Below are 15100 nucleotides of genomic sequence, written 5' to 3' on the forward strand. Positions count from 1 at the left end.
CCCCTCCCCCCTCCTTCTCTCTCTCTCTCTCTCTCGTCAGCACAGGTCCCTCGTTGTTCCCGGCGTGCACTTCGGCTGCCGATCCGATTAGGCCAGTGGCGCGGAAACGAGCGTCACTTCCGCAGTCACGTGACGCGGGGAGCAGCGGCGACACGCGGAGTGTACTCCCCCCCCCCACCTTACCCTAACCCCTTGTCCGCGAGTCCCACCCTCACCCCCCGTCAGGGGTCTCTCTCTCTCCTTGTTTGCACCCCCGCGACTACCTCCCCATTCACTCCCATTGGCCACTAAACCTCTCTTATCCTCCATGCATTTCATTACTGGTATGAATCGGGTAACCATTGCCTCCAGCGATTACCGATTTCGAGAAAATAATCAATACTTGATTAAGCGATTAATGGGGTATGAATACAATTTTTGGAAGCCACGTCATCTTTTCTGGGGTTTTTGGCCGAATAACTCAACTAGAGGCTAAACATGTTAAAAGAGTACTACTTAGTATTCTCACCACAGTTTCTATATGTAACAAACATCTTCAAAGTACGTAAATTCTTCGATGTATAGCCTTCAATCATTAATTTTACCAAAGAAATTGAAGAGATTTCATTTTTATCAGTGGCAATCCTATACTTTTAATCTCTTTTTCTTCGAGACCTTTTTGGTGGTATGCCAACAGCTCCATGAGAACTAATTTTATTTATTATCTCTATTCTTAATTTTCATTGGGATCTACATAGTTATGTATTGCTTCAACGAGGGTAAAAAATGCATATAAACGCATAATTCCAAAAATGTATATTTCCAAAGCAATTAATTGGAGAAACGAATTCGAAGTTATTCGACTCATTAGAATTAAGTTCAGTGGAAGTGTAACCTGACGAAATGGCTTGAGCTGGTCAGCGAATATTAAAGGGAATTTTATGCATCGCTTTAGATCGAACAGACCACAGGGAGATCGTTAGTTGCCTTAACAATGACGCATTCAATGAGTTCTTGAGCAATGGAACATTATTCGCAAGTGGGTATTTCCATTTTCATAAACATTTAAGGTATAAATATCAGCTCTGTTCACTTAAATTGACTGTTTAACTTCGATCTATGGTAGTTTCTTGCGTTATTTTCGAGACAATTTCGTGTTGATTTTAATGAGTAACTCTGGTAGTATACAACAGATAAATTTTCCCATTCAGTCTAATTCAAATGCCTATTAATATGATAAGATATGATGAGAATAATAGCGTGAAAGGTAGAAGACAATGAGGGACTGGATTGGAAGAAGCTTGTCTTTCGGGTTCTATTCCGCGTTGTATAGTCATGCTAGGTTGCAGGTGTTTAAGCATGAATTTCAAGCATTTCTCATTATATCAAAGTGGTTTCCAGCCTCAGGCTTCGCTTATGCCCCTTCAACCTGGATAGAAATACTATGAATCTAAAAATAGTATTCATCCAAATTAGTTTCTTGTCACTAATATATTGCACGCTCTAACGACAAATTTCTACAGAGATTTATACTATGACACCATTTGGACGAGTAATTAGGCGTGACAAAATTAACATGATATTGTTTGATAAATTGAATTACATGCTACTCAAGAGAGGTATTTTACCAATACAAAAACACTCAGGGGAGATACTTGAGGCATTCTTAAACAGTGAACAATTCATTCGAAGTTGAGGACCTCAAGTATACAAACTTACCTAATCCATAGCGGGATGGGAGCTTGAAATTTATTTTTCAACTAAGTTGTAGTTGTGATGTTTTTTATCTCTCTATTGCTTCGGTTCAATAATAATTGCATACAATTCTTAGCAGTTCGTAACTAGGAATATGCTTTGGGGGGGATGGGATGGCCTGGGGTGGCGACCCCCACGCAAATCGGAAACATTATTGAGAAATGACATTCCTGGATATACATTTTACATCATTTTGTCCCAACAAATTTAACTTTAAGCAGTTAAATTTATTAAATTTCAAAACTAGAAAATAATTTTAAATAACTTTTCTATTTCTCTGAGGCTTTGGGGGGACGGGATCGATCTAGCCCCTCATCTCCCCGCATAGTTACGCCACTGATTCTTAGGAAGACTCATTACTCCCTGTTGACCAGCCGTATTTTGCCTGCATCGTTGAAACGTATTTATCATTTCTAACCAAAAATGTTAAAGTAGGAAAAAAAGTTACTAAACCAAAAAAATTAGACAAAAGAAAAATTCTGATCACTCTACAGAAATTAAAAAAACCAATTCTCATTTTACACTTGCGTTATCATCTTGTAATTTTTGGGGTATTTAAATTGTATCTTTGTGAACATTTGCCATTATTCCAGCTGTATCAACGCCTACAAATTTTCAAAGAAAATTTATACAAGAGCGTAACGTACGTGCCCTGAAAATTTCAAGATGGGAGTATAAGTTTGAACTAGTAATTCGTCACCTAGGAAGACCGGTCGAGCGAGTTGGATGCGACCTCTTCAGTTGATTTTATTTACTTTGTGTTTAGTTTTCTCCGAAGGATATGTTTAACCTAGAGAATGCCGCTCATGTTTTTCTCGAAATTATTGGAAAGATGGTATTCCTTTCTTGATGACATTCGATAGTTTTTCTATCGTGGAAAAGGATCTTTCTGGTGATCGGCATTTGTGACATTTTTGAGTCGTTTTCCTTTGGCCCATCAGTGGGACGCCGTCAACAGCACTCTTGAATGAAACCATCAAATCCGGTTCCACGGGGCTCCAAGTTTTCACGATCTTCTGAAGTATTTTTTTTTCGAACTTTCCCGGTGACCTTAAGCATACGTCATGGGGTGATCGTTATAACTGAAGTTGACGCGTAATGGAATCCCTTGAATGTCAAATATTACTCTTTAGCTTCCACTTAAATCTTTTCAATACTCATAATACCTTAATTTATGATATATTTGGTAATTTAACGGCAAGTCCTAATTAATAAGGGAGTAAATTGGTTTGGTCCTGAAAATTTTCCTTTTAGGTGAGATCGAAATATAATGATTAGTATACTATAAATAGTTTTATCAATGTAATCCCACTGGTCAAGCTATTAATATGGAATTTATTCTTACTTCATAAATTCTTACTCAAAGTAGGACGCCAAGAAAGCGTTATTTTTGTGAAAAATCAAGAGTTACCTGTCTTGTTACTTTCCCAAGCGAATTATTTCCTTGAGAACCAAATATCTTTCAGATATTTCTACTATTGGGAAAGTATTCTTAACAGAAAATCGATGATTTTTTTATTTCTGTTTTCATTTAGCGTTATCGTTTATGCGTTTCAGAGGCATATGCGGATAACGATTCAATTTTATTTTTAAATCGTATGGCCTAAATGCAAAAGGAGTTTCACGCAAATACGATCTAGGAAAATTTTATAGCTGGACAACCATTTTATAAATATTTTCGGACTTTATTTCAACTAATTACTAACTTTTCAAAATTCCTTATTACCTCAATGTGCTATTTATTTACGTTAATTTGTAATATCAGGTTTCTTTAAACTCAACTAATATTCAAACTTGCGAAAGTGATACAATGGACCATCATTTTATTTTTTGACATTGATTTTTAATTGAAATATCTCTTATTTAGTCTTTATTGCCATTGGAAAAATTCCCATGGAACGGAATTCAACCACGGACCTATGACTATTCTTTTCCCATGCTATTTAATTTGAATTTCACCGCCGAACACGCAACACGCTTTAATTATACCAAACGGTATCCCATTTTACTTTATGGGTATTTCATGTTAGCAGACTGTATTTCTAAATCACAGGAAAGATCGGCTTGAAATGCTCCCATGGAAGAAGCTAATAACTGCTCCTCCTTCCTTCGTTTTCCTTCATTCGCACGTGCAGCGGCAATTTCAAATATGTCTCAACATAACCTGCAGCCCTCTTTCATCACACTGCCTAGTTTCCTTCATTCATCTTATCCATAGCTCCTCAATATTATTTCATCACATCACTAAGTTCAATTTCGTTCACTATTGGTCGAAGTTGTGTTTAATTCACGCGCTTTACATTTAATGGACACCCAAAATTTACGTTACCATTGTTTAAAAAAATACAGATTTCTTATGTGAGATCCGTACAAGTCAAATATCAAAATTAGTCTGCATTTCATCCAGATTATCAATTGAATTGAGAGAAATATTCACTGGATAATATTTAGTCCATTTTGTTCAGTATCATTTTAATCCTAGAAAAATCTTGTGAGGCTGTGTATTAACTTAGAAATGATTAATTGGTTTCCTATTTGGACTCTTTTCTTCTTTTTACTTTCCTCCCCTCAAATTTGTCATCGCCTTTTCCTTTCCTCGTCTCTTCGTCCCCTCCATGCGTGTTTTCAGGTTTCTCCACCATTCTCTCCTATTTATCTATTATAAAAATGAACTTATCCATCATTCGTTCATATAACAATTGGTACGAAACGTTAATGCGGTTCCACTGAAGCTTCGGAACTAAAAACCAATACTTAATTCCGACCGTACAAAAAAATATTGTCTTGAAGTATCGGCAGGCTTTCTGCGAAACAACCTTACAAGTTAAAAGTGAAGGTAAGGCAATGAAGATTTCCATAAATCAATAATCGAATCAAATGATCGTAATATTAAATAAATACTCTATTTCTGACACTGCGATCATATCCTTCTGCAAAAAAATTGAAATTTACTATAAAATATGGTGAGGGTAATAGAATATATATTTATAAATGGAACAATAAAATTTAATTCATAATTATTTAGAAATAAATCATCATTAGCCATTTTTTATCATTTAGGTAATAACCCATGAATGAAAAAATAGAATCATTTGCATAAGTAGTAATGACTATCATAAAATACACTTAATAAGCACAATAAAATTTATCTTTTAATATAAATAAAAGATATAAAGAATCGACTTCCAATTAATTAAAAAATTTTGGCTCACAGGCTTCATAGAATCCTGGTTATTCGTCCAAGTGACTAATAAAAGTTTTAACTCCGAGCGGACGAACAAAACTTTTAATTCGATGGAGAATCTGATCGCTATGCCGAGTTAAAATTGTGAGGTGTTGTTTGTAGTGTAGAAGTTAATTGCTCTTCACTCAAGGATCTCCTCTTTCCTCCACTCTTGACGTCTCATTACATCCTCCCTTCCTCCCCCATTCCCCCCCTCCCTCGCTCCGCCATTCATGCTTTCCATCCCTCCCATCCCCTTTTGCTCCCTTCCCCGAAGAGAGCGCGTAACCCGAGACAGGAACTGGAGAGGGGGGGCCCCGAGGAAGTGACCCCCTCGCCCAACGCCCCCCCTCCCATCCAGGAGACAGCCTGACTTCGTGAGCCCCTCTCATCAGCCACAAAAACCATCCTCCGGGTTCCTCCTCCCCCAACTAGCAAACGGCCCCGTCTTCGCGCCACACACGGCGAATACAGAACCTATCCACTACGCGCGCTCGCTCGATTTATTCCCCCGTAGCGTATTGGATCCTTGATTCATCCGCGGGAACGGAAGTCAATTTGCGTGCGACGATATTCCTGTCATAAGCATTTTTTAAAAAATTCGCATCCTGGGAGTCTTGAATCGTAACGTAATGGAGCAAGTATTTTTTTTTAATCTTAAGAAAAGGATTGCTCGCGTGATGTTCATATTGCACGACCAAGTTTTTGGAAAAGTTTTTCTTCAACGAAGATTACGCAGATAACGACGCTTATTTTTGTAATCGGGTTCGATCGCTATTTAATGCATCGGAGAATGTGAATGCACACATTTTTCACGAGTTTGTTGCGCCTAAAATAGGTTTTCGTGCGGCCACGATTTCGTCCTACCCATTTTCTTGGCAATTAATTTGTTATTCTATGTCATTGTACTCAGTTATGCCATATATCAATGTCGTATCGTAATCATCACCTAAATAGAGAATACTATAAGTATAGAACGTAGCTTAGTTTTCTTTCAGTGATTCAGTCATTTAATCATTAAAGCGACCGGGACCAAATTTGGCTAGAAGACACTTGCTCAATATGGTTTGATTTTGTGCGCTCCTACACCTCATAGGCCACACATACATCCTCAATGTATCGAATCGTTTCAGACTTGACGTGGTGGAAGATTATATTTTATCATGGACGTCTTATAGATTCCCACTGCCCCTCCTACCCCGTGGATGGTACACAATGCGAATACAAAACCTACAAAATACGTGAATGCACATCCATGGCTTTCATTATAGCCATTAAAAACAGTATTAAGCTCGTAAAAATATTTTATTTAGCTAACACTTGAAATATTGTATTATTATTTTGAAACAAATTAGAATGTACGACACAATCTGGTTAGGGTAATGAAATATCGATTTATTAATGGAACAATAAAATCTAAAACATAATTATTTAATGAATGAAACATCAGTTGCCATTTTTATTATTTAGATAATAACACATGATTAACATGATCTTACAAAAAATCATAATCCTACTAAAAAAATTAATGATATACTCATAAACAGTGAAAAGGGTCTTTTTGTGCGTCTGTTACTCAATGAGTAAAAAATAACGCGACCGTAACTCAATGACATGCCTGTGGAAAAATTCGGCCGTCAGATATCAGGTCTAAATATTTTGAATTTTTTCGATTTATTCTCTGCCACTTAAGCCGTTCGCTGGTTCCCACTTACTACTCCTCTCCAGCAGTCGCTCCACACGAGGCGTGTATATGTTTAGGGCGATCGCTCCAATCTTCCCTCTGGCGTATCGGGTCCTCCATTCATCCACGGTAACGGAAGCCGATTTGCGTGCATTTTTTGTATTCGCATCCGGAGAATCTTGAAACGTAGCCTCACGAAACGTACACTTTTTCTCGCAAAAAATTAATGCCTTTTTTTAATGTGGTGCAACATATTTTGCAAGACCATGGTTTTGAAGATAAAATATACGTCATAATCGGTAAAGTTATTCTGTGTTATATCTTAGGAACTGCGGTGGTTGGGTCCAATAAATGTTACTATAAATAAAAACTTACCCTATTTTTCCAAAATTTTATTGAATAATTATCAATAATTTTTCGTGAAGAGGAACCAGTCACCTTTGTTTTTGAGTGAATTCTACGTCTAATAGACGTGACTTTCTGAATTATGAGAAACGTCTTCAGAACTACAGCGAAATAAAAAAAAATTGCACTGAAAATTACAAATTGCCTCATTTTTCAATTAGAAAACAAATTTGTGTGCATAAGCAAGTTTCCATGCAGTCAGAGCTTTAATAAGGACCATTTTCTTGCCACGCGTCTTGTTATTCAATTTTAATCTTTAAATGTATGTTAATTCTTTGCCATGATTGTCATCCAAAAGAAAGAAAAATTCAATTTTTATAAACGGTTTTGCGTTGAATGAAGTCTGTTTATTTGGATTGTTATGAATCAATGACATAAAAACTGCAGAAGCAACGGAGGAAAACTTTGGACGGAAGGCATCTACTTTATCTGCTTTGATTCGCACCCTCTTCAAGGGCCCCAAGACCCAAACCCTGGTTCCCTACAGCCACCCCCTGTCCAGCGCATTATCTTCGTTTTGTTCTGCACTCGGCGTGTTAGTCGATAAGCTCGCGCGCTCAACTACTACCTCGTGCGTTTTGGAACCTCGATTTACTCGTAGGGGTGGAAGTTAACCTGCATGCATGCGATTTTTCTGCGACAAAAATTTTTCCTTCGCATCGAGAGAGTATTGGATTGCAACTTAACGGAGACAACATTTTTAAAAATTAAATCAATCGATTCGGCTTTAACTTTGTAAGAATCTATGTTGTAATGAAAAATAAACAACCTCGGTAACTTTTCACTGGAAATTTTTATTGGTACGACGCGTTTCAACGCTGAGGCGTCATTTTCAAGCACAGTATTTATTACTCAGACAGTCCCATAAATACCATAATTGCGGTTCTTTCTTCACCCACAGTCATCTCGCCGACTGGATGGAAAGTTTCCCCGCTGCCGACGTGCTCCTTGTTGTAATGTTGACGTAGGACGGTATGATTCCAAGCTCAAGGCATTTGCTGTTAAAGAAGATGTTAAGCGAGGCAGATGCAGGCAGGCAGTCCGGGTGATTTGATGCAGGCAGTCCGGTTTAATTTAGCCTTCATCGCCATACTAGCGTTTCTAATGAAATCGATCGATTAGGCTTTAACTTTGTGAAAATCCATGTTGAAATGAAAAATAAACAACCTCGGTAACTTTTCACTGGAAAGGCCGGAAGTACATGCAAGCGTAAGGTAGAGAAAAAGTAGCCACTGAATTGAAGTAGGCATTTGGGATAGCTTCTATGTATTTATAAACATCTAATGGAGTTTTTTTTACATACCTGTGATTGTATTGCTTAAAAACTGCCGAAAGACCGGGGTGAAATTTGGCGGGATCTATCTTATTCGATTTCGTGCGCTCCTGTCCCTACTGGGCCACAAAAACAACCTCCGGTTCCCCTGCCAACCTCTTCCCTGTCTTCGCTTCGCGCCACACACGGCGAATACAGAACCTACCTACTATGGGCGTGCGCTCAAATCCTCCCCACTGAGTTTTGGATCTTCGATTTACATGCGGGAACGGAAATCAATTTGCGTGCGCGTGATCTTCCCACGACACGGATTTTTTCATCCGCATCCGGAAAGTATTGGATCACAACTTAACGGAAACAATTTTTTTTTCTCAACAAAAGGGTCGCTTTGTTTTTCTCCGGAGAGTTATATTTTACAAGAATATGGTTTCGAAGATTGGTTTACATCACCTTCAATGAAGTAGAACATACGATTATCCTCGGAACTAGGGTCAGATGCCCTAAATTTTACTTGAAAATGTCAAATTACCTCATTTTTCATGAATTTTCTGAGTTTAATAAAGGCGATATCATACGATCAGGGCTTTATAATATCCATTTGCGTGTCAGTCGGCTCGTTTCTAATTTATTCTATTCAATTCAATGTTCAATACAATTTCATCCCACTCATGCGAGTCATTTGCTAATTCCACAGTTTATCCACACCTATATGGCTTAAGCATACCCAGTTTTTATGAATAAATATTTAACGAAGTTCGTTTCTCTGCCTGCTTGAAATAGTTCCGTCGCGGAGTGACTTCAACGCCCGCCATACGCAAGGTTTAAATTAATTTTTTCATGGGCTTTTATACTGCTCACAATGTCTCTCCTGCTTAATGATTTAGGTCACGAATACGTAATACTGACTTCTCAACAACTTTGGAGAAATTATTAAAAAGAACTTATTAAAATTATTAAAAGAAATTATTTAAAAAAATAACCATTTAAACTATCTGATATTAGATAGGTACGTCTGCGGTACTTTGACTGAGAAGTCCACATTTAAAGGCGAGAATTGAAGTTCAGCAATAACAGATAGAGGATAAAGTTTGATTGCACATCACTCAAAACAGGCCATTTTAAAGTATGGTGGCATGAAGATGCTTCTGAATGCCTAAAATGCGTTAATTTCAGCAAATTGTGCTTTTTTTGGAAAAGAGGTGTTTATTTGTTTTTTTAAATATGAGTCCGCGTGACTCATATGCGTCAGCAAAACAAAGGAACTAATACGCATAATGAGCAACATTATCTACTTCTATGACCTCTGACGAAGATGTTACCTGTGCAGCTCCGTTGAAGGGGCACCTACCATCAAAGGATTCCCATCCAATTCTCTCTTTATACCCCCTCCACCGCTAAGAACCCTTAGGAAACGCATAATTGATGCAATGTGGCGATGTAATTTCTCTCCCCTATTTGTGTTCCAGTTTGCCCATCGGGCGGGTCAGAGTCCAATGCGGCTGATCCCCTTTCCAGATCACGCAGCGGTAATCCCGGGCACAGCAACCCACTCGGGTGTCAAATCTGCCCCGGGTGGTTTGTTTGAGATCGACTCTCATCATTGTCCATCCCACTGTAAAACCCGCTCCCCTTGAGCTCTCCACGGGCGAATCATGCAACCGGGAGCACCTGTGTTTGCCACCACAGGCGGAATCCCTCTCTCGAGAGTGGACCACGTGCCGAAAGCAAACAGGCGTTCGAGTCTCCATCTCGACCCTTCTCCGTCGGCGCGACTCCGCTACCTGCGACCATTGTTACGCATCAAGGATGATGTCCCGTCCCAAACCACCCCTACGAAAGGGGTTACAATTTAAGCCTCTTCATTGTCAGCACCTCGCGTCACTCAGGGCTTATATTAGGTCGTGGTGGGTCACCCAATTGTTGTGCTCTGAAAATAATTCATTTTCGCCATTATGACGTTTAATCAACATCTTCGGCTACATGGTATGATATTTTTTATTCGAGGTTTTTCAGGGGGAATTTGCAATAATTTAGGAGGTGGTATGGGAGGAAATTTAAAGAATTTTTTGTCCTTAAACATGGTTAGTTACTGAATTATAGCAACTGAAACTCCTTAGTTACTGAATTATAGCAACGCAAATATTTTTGGATGCACATTGGAGTTACTACGAAAACGCTGAATAACGTAATGCGAAGTAATTTAAGGGATTTGATTTCTGTGCTGGTTATGCTTGAGATATGTTTAATTCATTTTATGCCTTCCACAAAGAGAATGGTGGTTTATTTTTACCATGGACTCAATCTTTACGATGAAAGCTTTATTTTCAGAAAAAATGCAAAAAAAATCATAACTACGTTTTGGGAAAAATTACTGTATTTATTTCAGTAAATGTTATTTATCTGTTATTTTTTGAAGTATTGCAAGATTCCTCCTGAAATACCAATGAGAATTCTTATAATTCTTCTAAAAGAATGAGAATTCTTATATTATTCTAATCTTAGGATTTGCTCAAACTTCTATTTTATAATCTAGACACATTTATCTTCATATTCCATGCCTTTAATTTGATGGAAACTAATGAATGTACTTCTACCACGCGGTGTTTCGGCTCCTCTGTTGGAAATATTTACCGCAGGCTTATAGTACAAGTCTGTGGATGTGATAACTGCTCCGGACCATAATGATATGACCTTCCGCTTTAATTATAAACAATCAACGCCGCCACTTTTTGATATCTATATAATATACAATACGCTTTTGACGAACTTTATGAGAGAGCTGTGCTGAAGATTTGAACCAGATAAGCACCCAGTATTACCATAGACTTACTTTCTCTATGGTATTACTTAATTTTCAAGCTAACTTATTCCATCGTAAGATATTATTTATCGTGCATATAAATTTGGGAAAACCAGGATAATTTGATTTCAATCCGAATCATAAACCTTACTGAATATTTATAATTAGACGGCCTGTCGCAACGTCCTGCTAGGGCCTCAGTCGTGAATATAGGCACCAGCTATGTACTTACAAAAATAAATAAGTCCCAGTTCTATAATACTCTATTCATTAACTTAAAGTAGATATACAAAACTAAATTTTGCCAGAGTATGTTGCACGACGCGTCTTAATCATGGGGAATACCTATAAAATGATATGGATAATTTAAAATTGTAAAAAATGTGTTAAGATGTGCGTTTTCTTTACAGAGTGTACAATATAAAATTTTTAGGGTAGACAGGGGCTTAGTTATCGATCTCAATCGGAATAAACTACACAGCTACCTTTCCTGACGTGTGCGACTGATAATTAGACTCGTGAAAAGTAATAAAATGATTGATAAGAGAGCGTATCAGTTTTATCTTACCCACCAATCTCTTCTCACGCTCTTCGCCCACCTAATCGTTGAGGCTATCGTCGTTTGCATCTCTCTCTGTGCGGCCAAAATCCAATGCGAGCGGTTTTTGAGACCGCGCGGGGAGGTGTGGTTGTATCGTGCTCCGTGATCCCCCGAATGAATGAATCACCCATCTTCGCCCCTTCATTGTCGCGGCGGCGGCGGGGATGAACAGAGGGAAGCCCTGATTGGACGGTCGGTACAAGTCATATCGGCGCGCGGATGCCCGAACCGCAAACAACACGACTCACAATCAGGTGGCCACGAGGTGGGACAACCTCCTCTCATTCACGCTCCTCTTCATCTCCGACATGGACATTCGTTCTACCATTTTGTTGCACCCCTTATCCCTTGTTTGCTTCTTACCCTTCTTAGCATCGAGCTCAGTCCCCTTGTTTTACTCTCCCCTGTACTTTTACAACGCGTGGTCCAAGCAATGGGGTTAAGAAGCAAATGCATTCCACTTCGCGATCGCAATGGGGAGACTATATATTTTCTTCATTTTCAGCAGGGAAAACAAAAGTTATGTTTTGGAATAAATCCCCGGCCCTACACCTGGTTATTGGCTTCATTTCTGCTGTCGTTTCGGAAAACGACTTGCTTTCTGTTTCCCTTCAAGGCGTTTTTATCGAAAGTCTGTTAGTGGCGGGGATACTTCACTATTTCCCACCCGTTTTTTGTGGCCTATTGATTGTTAAAATTTTTGCAATCATCTTTGGGTTTTCTGGGTACATGGAATACTTCTTTTTAATATTTGTCTTGGGATTAAATCTAGAATTTTTTCACCAGTGTTTTTTACATTTAAAATGTCCATATTTGAGTAAATTATAAATGTTGGCAAAAGTATAAATTAGATATTTATTCATAGTCATACCGTAGATGCCTTGAAAATTTCAAAGTGGTGACTTAATTTTTAAACAAGAATACGTCATGAAGGAGTACAATGCAACTGGTCGAAAACACGCGATGAATCCTCTTAATTCAATAGAGGAAAAAAGTGGAAGAAAATGCTTGTTCTACGGTAGAATTTAATTTTCCTAATTTTATTTCAGGGGATTATTTAGGTAGAAATATATACGTTTTCTCACGTAAATAATGAATTTAGGCTTCGAAAATTTATGTCACTCCTCTAGTTTGCCTTAAATATTGCAGATTCAGTTCATAATGTGTAATTTTAAAATAGAAATATAACTGCCTGTACATAAGAAATCATTGCCCTTGACACTATTTCATTCGTATCTGCTGTATCTCCAGGCCGTCTTTCTCCAGCGTTTCCCTTTTGAAGTGATGAGAAACATGAAACCGCAATAGTGGCCGCTCAGGGAGTTCTGTTTAGATGACTTTTCTCTTCCACCAAAGATTAGGCTTCAATATCTCCGGCATCCTTCAGTATTTTCAAATAAGCAGTTTTGAGAATGTGCATTTATAAGGCCCAGCCAAACGTTTGAGTAATTTCAAAAAAACTTATAAAAACTGATTCTTGTTGAGTCCGCCCAGAAAAAAAAACTCGGAAAAGTTGTATTTTCATTCATTTCCGGTCTTCGCTAAATTCGTTTGCCATCAATTTTCGCAAAAAGGGCTGCACCATCACGTGTTTAAAAAAATACATATGATTCTCTCAAATAAAATGATTAAATAGAAATATCCATCAATGGTACGGCAAGGATACTAATCTGGGAAAATTAGTGACCTCTTATTTATGTCTCACGTTTCGAAAGAACCTCGAACCGAACGTCGAAGGAATATGAGTGAGATAATGATGACTTTGACATGACGATGAGGTAAATTTCGAAACTCGGATCGTGATAAAATTTTTTCAATAATATCAGGGAATGTAAGTTCCTTTTGCATTAACTTATTTGCTGTGAAAATGTTTAAACAGCCTACAAACATTTGTGCAGAAGTATGCTGTGTCCATCTTGTAACTATAGGTATATGAAGAAAATACCGAAACGCATTGTTAACTATGATTGAATATGTGTTTTTTTTCAGGGAAGATACAGCTAGGAGATCAGCTATCAATTGTGGTAAAGATGAGCTGCTTTATTGCATTTTATGATCGAAGTTTAAATTCTGTAGAATAATTAAATAAGATAACGGAAAATCCAGTGTCACGCAAATCGAAAAAAAAAGGATTTAGCTGAATTCACTCATGTGGTGGTCTCGCGTGTTTTCCTCAGTACCCCATATACACACCCTAGCCTAGTCATCAGGTGTCTCATGAATGAAGCCCACATTGAATTTTTCTCGCGTGGGGTAGTTGGGTCTCGAACCCTCAACTGACGGCAAGTAGGCAGATACCCATATGGAAAACAGCTGCAGAGATATACTCCATAAATAGGGATGGTCGACAATTTTATGCATGCTCACCGTCATAGAAAAAATGCAACCGGTGAAATAATTGTGAATTGGCCACGAAAATTGTTTCAGAAATATATATATGACAACAGTAAAAGTAAAAATATTTTATGTGAGTTTTTCAATTTCGTTGTACTTGCATTCCAACATTTAATTTACGGGAAAGTAGATGTCACTTACTTTCATGTGAAAGTTACCAGAAACATTTTCTGTAGAGCGAGCTTAGAATTTCGTCGTGATTTCGATTTTGTTTTTGAAAGTTTCCTCCGGTGACAGTGGAAATGTTAGGATGCTAGGTTTGGAAATGTCTTAAAGATGGAATTGGTATGGTTTAATTTCACAAAGAATGCCAATTATTTGATTCGGTGGCATGTATCGAAATATTTAGAAAATATATTTCTAATATACTTGCTTACACAATATTTTTTTACAATTATAACCGATTGCTCGGTTTTACCGTTTAAAATTTTCTTCTAGAATTTATTTGAGCTGTTTCATATCGTACCAGTTCAAGTAAAGACTGGACAATATTTTTGAAAAGCCAAAAAAGTTCTGCACACCGAAATATCCATTAATTTTTCCCCGAAACTCACTCATCAATTTTATTTATTTTTTTTACACCTGGTTACCGGAATAAAATAAAAACTCTTTAGAATGAGCAATGACGGCGGGAAGCTGAAGAACTACTAAACAGTCACCAAAGTGACTCAGAAGTTGTTCGTTTGGAAAATAGATTTCCTACTTAATATCACGCATTTAGATTCACTTCTCTCTGGCTTCATTTGTTCTTGTGTCTTTTGGCACGAGCTAAGCGTCAAAGCGAGGGTTCTCCAGTCTGCCAGCAGGCGTGTTTTGGACAGGAAAAGGCCTTCCAGATGCATCGATTTTAATGCGGCCCCGCACAGGAGCAGTTGAGGTGCTTCCAAAGTTTCTCCCGCCGCGCTGGTCCCTCCTCCTCCCTCCAATCCCCCACCTCCACCAGCACGTGCTACTCCACAGCCGTGCGGACTATTCTTCTCGCAAGG

The sequence above is a fragment of the Ischnura elegans genome, chromosome 2, assembly GCF_921293095.1.
Source record: "Ischnura elegans chromosome 2, ioIscEleg1.1, whole genome shotgun sequence".
Lineage (NCBI taxonomy): Eukaryota > Metazoa > Arthropoda > Insecta > Odonata > Coenagrionidae > Ischnura > Ischnura elegans.